Below are 6000 nucleotides of genomic sequence, written 5' to 3' on the forward strand. Positions count from 1 at the left end.
TGCCAGAGAGTTTAAACAACATGTTGATAGGCGTTTCCAGTATTTTCGTGACAACGAAGAGCAAATATGGGCTATGAAATATGATTGGGAAATCATTTTTCCAATTATTCCGACAACACCTGAACGCAGCACAAATGCTCTATCTCGCAATGTTAACGAAAATGAAAAATAATGTGTATCCGCCCCTTGATTCAAATATGCTCCAAAATGTAATGGGTTCTTCCTGCGTGCTACACCCTTCGACTAACTTACATGAATATCGGGCCAGTAGTTTTTCCATAATCCCGACAAACAATCCAACAAACGGACTAACCAAACCTAAAAATAATAATAAAAGAGCAAGTAAAAAAGGAAATATACAGTCAAAAATAATAATACATAGAAATAATACATAGAAAGATTAAATAAAATGTTAAAAATTAAGTTATTTGGCATTGTCGATTATATGTTTTTTCAACTGAACAGTGAAGACATGCAACAAAGAAAGCGGATGGCTTTAAATTGGATTTCAAGTCATTTGCTCCCTCGTGCCACACACTTTCCGTTGCCTAATCTTGTGCTTGTTTATCAACCACCCTCGAAATCCACTCGGCTAAAACTGAGATCAAGAAATCCATGTGATAATCTGCTGAAATAATGTGTATGTTTGCTTGCTGAAGAGGTATCATCCTGTTCCTCATCTCCATTCCTTCCCCTCGGGGCTGATACTAAAGGCTGTTGACCCATTCACGCCATTTACTGCGTCAAGGCGCAAAGTGGGCCGCCATTCTCACCCAAATCCTCCCAAAGCTCCCTTCTCTTTTCCCTGGGCCAGGCCTTTGGAGAGGCAAGCCAGTCTCCACAGGTGCAGCCCAGGAGAAGATGACAGCCTCTCTTCAGCAGGGCTTAGCTCCTCTTGTGTGGCTTTGAGGCTCTCAGCCAGTGGATTCCCCCGGGGGCCGTAGTTGCAGCTACACCCTCAACAACACAGGTACTGTTGTACACTCCACAGACTTGAATGCCAAAATGGGACATACAGCAATTTGTGCCAAAAATACAACAGACATGTTTATGCTCTTTGAAGTGAGTGCGTCGTCAAATGCCAGCGGCCCTTTTCCAAGCGTTGTCTGTTAACACCCCGCCGACGTACGTTTGCTCACCGAGGAGGTGCGAACACTGAGGTATAACCTGGGAGATCAAAGATAAAAATGGCTGTCAAGTGGTTGAAGTCGTGGCTTGTCTGTGACCTCAATGAAAGGAGGCATTATTACACACTTAGCCACGTCCTGTAACATCAACACGCTCGGTGCAATACACTTGAGAAGTTCTTTTTTTAGAAGGAAATCACTACCTTTAATTAAATTAATTATATGGATCAAGTCTGCAAAAAAAGATTGTGCCAAAGGGGATTTAAATGATTTCCTGTCCTTTTAACATTTAATATAATTAATTTAATCCATGTTCTAGATTTATTTATTGCAAAAAAATAATACATTGTTTTGGGACAGACCGAACCAATCCCAACTGAGAAAAAATGAAATGTTTTTGTGTTACCTTGCCTTTTAAAACTGGACTTTTGCATCTGTATTTTCAGAATAGCACTTCTAAGAACATTTGAGCCGTACAAAAGACGATGTAAAGGCCGTAAAGGAGACTACAACGCAGCGTTGTAGTCAAGACCACCTAAACCGAGACCAAGTCATCACCAAGACCAGAGTGTATCGAGACCAAGACAAGACTAAGAGGGGTTGAGACCGAGTCAAGACCAAGACAGGGCGAGACCGAGTCAAGACCAAGATCAAGACAGGGCGAGACCGAGTCACGACCAAGACCAAGGCAGGGTGAGACCGAGTCACGACCAAGACCAAGGCAGGGCGAGACCGAGTCAAGACCAAGACCAAGACAGGGCGAGACCGAGTCAAGACCAAGATCAAGGCAGGGCGAGACCGAGTCACGACCAAGACCAAGGCAGGGCGAGACCGAGTCAAGACCAGACCAGTGCTAGACAGCCAGAGCTTCTCCTGTCTCCCACATTCACTTTCTTGGGAGTGCGTGTTAAGGGGGCGGGGAGAGGAGCTTAACAGTACCAAATTTCCAATTAGAAATGAGTCAAGTTATTGGTTGCATTTGAAGCAGAATTAACACGTGAAATAAGACAATGCACAGACAATTTAGTGATATCCCTGAAGTTGTGGTCTTGACCGTTGTTGAAATAAAGTGCCAAGTCCTCTTTATCAGAGACTGAGACAAGATCGAGTAAAATTGCGGTCGATGCTGAGACGAGACCTTCAAAAAGTGGTCTTGAGACCGGTCTTTAGACCAAGACCGATCTCGAGTACTACAGCACTGCTACAATGGTCCAGTACTGGGAGTTTGTGGAAGAGGCTGCCAGGCCAGTGACAAAAAATCTGAAAGTGCGATTTCTGCTGGCAGCATAGTATAAATAATTAATGTTGCATGAGGAGCTGCATCTCACAGTCAATGCAGATGAAAGATCCAAAAACCATTCAAGAAATTGAGTGTATCTGCCCCCTCCAATTTTCAGGAATTTCTGATCTTGATTTCAAAGTACGAAAAGTTCCTAAAGTTGCCAAAGATGCTAGTTAAACTTGACGTATGCTGACTTTTCTGTCTGTCAGCTACTTCATCATGTAACTCTCATGCACACTGTGGAGGCTGGGTGGTCCGAGCAACAGGAACTTAACATCTCCTCATTCACTCGTAAAAGCTGACACAAGCAAAACAAACGCTCGTAACGAACGGCATCCTACTTCCCGTGGCACGAATGAGCGAAAGTGTGAGAGGGGGTACGTCTTGTTGCTCTGCGTTTTTTTTAACAGCGACCGGTTGTTGTGTTTGACACCGGGTATTTTGTTTAGGAAGAGAAAGCTCTCCGTGTGTGATGCTGATGGCAGTTCCCACTCGGGAGCTTTTGTCCTGAACTTGACAGCTTCTCATTCATCTAGACCGAAAACTCAAGGACAGTTTTTAAATGCCTGAGTCAGTACTGGGTCTAACAGGAAACACTGACGATCGACATCCTGTTCAATGAGCCAGAGATAGGAACCGGCCTGTCTAAACACAGTGAAATAAAATAAAAGTGAAAGCACACATTCACTGACTGCAAGATAGTAAAAACCAGTACAGCAGCATTTACAGTTACGATTCTACTGTTTGGTTGCTTCAGTTGAGACATTTTGCACACTTGTTTTTTCATGTCTTCATATTAGAATCAGCTTTATTGGTGGTAGGTGTACACTACAAGGAATTCAACTCTAAATAGTTTAAGATGATAATCCAGAAATGCTTTGTTTAGCAATAATTTAGCTAGGACACTAGGATAATGCTGTACAGGAAAGTTTTTCAGAGATTTTATAACCTTTTTTGCTGTCTTTCCGCCAAAGTCCGTCTTAAGGCCATTCAATAGAAAATCTTTCCTGGGACCATTGAGAGGCTAGGGAGCTGAGTACTAAATACAACATATGTTGTTTTTGAATGAACTATTCATATAATACACAACGCAAGTACTTAAAGTGCTGTGTACATTGAAAGTTATTTGTCACTGTAATAATTTATCTTGGCCTGAAAGAGCTGGGGATCAAATCTGTGTTCCGTGCAAGAACGCATTCCAACTTCATTCTTCTTATTGTGTATTGTAGTATTGTATTGTATTAATATAGATTTGAAAATTGAACTTATTCTTTTATGAAAGTCGGTTTAAAATCAGGTTTGGAATTTTTTATTATTTACATCCTACATTTTCATCATACAACTAATGGAGCTCAGCGTAAATTCTTGCAGGAAGACTTCTAAACTTAATCACATTTCTCTCTCTTCTAAAACTGAACAGCTGTTAGAGGCGTTCACTTTTATCTAACCCATCAGAAGCGGCCTTGAATTTCACGAGCCAATCACAGCATGACATCCCTGTTTTAAACTTGTCTCTCTCTGCTGCTCAGTATTCATTTCAGGCTTAGAGCACAACCCTCCTCCTCCCCTTGCTCCTCCGGTCTCATCTCGCACTCATCTCCTGGTTCATCCTCCGGCAAGACTGCCATCGGCTCCTCAGTTCGGTATTCGGGTTCCTCACACCACCAACAGTGTCTAGACTTCATCGGGGGATCAGCTTCTGGCTGTCTAACCCCCTAAATATATATATAATTTCATAATGATGGAGTCTAATCTCCAAAGACTGTACATGTTTTATCATGCATTCATACAGTAAATCTTTGCTTATCTGCAACAAAGTCTCTCCTGATTGAAATACGTTTTCTGTGATTCATGTGACGTGATCTGTTTAACATGTAATCTCAGTTATTCTGTGTAAATATTAGTGATAGCATTGGAAGTCTTTGAGCTGTGCACCATATCACCTCAGCTGGAATCAGTTTTTACGTTAGTGAAGGTATTTTTTGGGATTATAAAATAAGCTTTCAACATGTTTGAGCAACCCAAATAGTGGGAAAGTCACTTACTGTAACTCGCACATTATCTTGTTAAATTTAAAATGATGTACTGAGAATGTGTTTGTAGTTTTTCGGAGACAGCAGAAGAATGCCTCTGTGTGTGGTAGGGGGATATCGAGCAACGTGAGGAATGCTAACAGACTGCTGGTCTTTATTTGGTCTGGCTCCGGCTCTTATCTGCTTCTGCCTCTCTCAATCTAACCTTCTTCTGTGTATTGACCAATCACAGCCCGGTTTAAACTCAGGGAGCCAATCCAAACAGAGGCAGAGCAAAAGCAGCAGTAATCTTCTTGTTTTCCTGTGAATTGTAAATCAAACATAGACCATAATACATGTTCAAAAGAATGTAGTTTGTGATAAGAAGGGGCGAACAACAAGAGCTACGGTGAGTTGTTCAAAACCTTTTTTTTTTTAACTCTGGGTACACAAACAAAGTTGTCAATGCTTGCGTTAAGGTGTAGAGCCCCTGGTGATACTTCGAGCAAAGTTTAATGTTGCGTCGAGCCTTCTTAGTGTTTTAAAAATAGCTATTTTCAGGCTAGCATAAAAGTGCCCCTATCACTCCCATTCAAAAGGCCATTTGACCGAAAAACGAAAATACGGTGAATCTTAAAAGTGGCGATTCCATCCTAAATATGCTTTTAAACAAGAGTTTGACTCCGGTACATTCACAAAAAGACCCTAGGTTGCATTTTGGCGAGAGTTACACTTTAATGATTTCTGGAAATGATCATTCGAAAAGCGCAGGATTGAATGTGTTTAACAATACATAAGGTTAGAAATTCAGAAGCTAAAGCAGGCGTTCTCAGACTACAACTTTATTTGTACTTATTTCTCCAAATCCTTGCCTGGTCACTTGGACACCTAGCAAGCTAGTAGAATGGACATTCCCTTTCACATCATCATAGCAGGATGGTCAGAGCGGCGGCCATTTTTATGTGTACCATTTGCCTTTATGGTGGTGAAGTAACAGGTCCCCAGGAAGTTTAAAGGTGTAGACACATATAGCCGACGGGCGACCGTTGACAGAAAACCCCGTCGATATGATCAGTCGCGTCCCCGAGGTCCAAAAAACTGCCACAGAACAGACCAAAAAGACGAGAGGAGACGAGACGTAATACATCTCTATAACAGCAGGCGGCGCTAATCTGTAATGTTGCCCAAGAAATGAAAACCGGCAGCTGATTGGACGAACGCGTAACATGGGTTTGTTTTCTCCGGAAATTTAGAGCCAGACTGTCATGGCGGCCGTTCAGAATACGATCTCATATTGTACTAAAATAGTTCACTGAAATGTGTTTCTGAAAACATTTTAAGCGAGAAATAGGCCATGCAGTTGCTGAATCTGTTTTCATTTCAGCTCAACAAAGGTCAGTTTAAAAGATTTTCGTCAGATTTTGAGAGACTCTAGTCACCTCATCCCACTCGTCATTTCCGGGTGAGTCCCGACTGTCCTGCCGCCGACCGAACATGTCAGGTCGGCCAAAATGAACGCCGACAGCCCCCCAGACGGACGACGGCACGGGACACACCGAACAGATTAGGGTCACTGACC

The sequence above is a fragment of the Perca fluviatilis genome, chromosome 7 (genome assembly GCF_010015445.1).
Source record: "Perca fluviatilis chromosome 7, GENO_Pfluv_1.0, whole genome shotgun sequence".
NCBI lineage: Eukaryota > Metazoa > Chordata > Actinopteri > Perciformes > Percidae > Perca > Perca fluviatilis.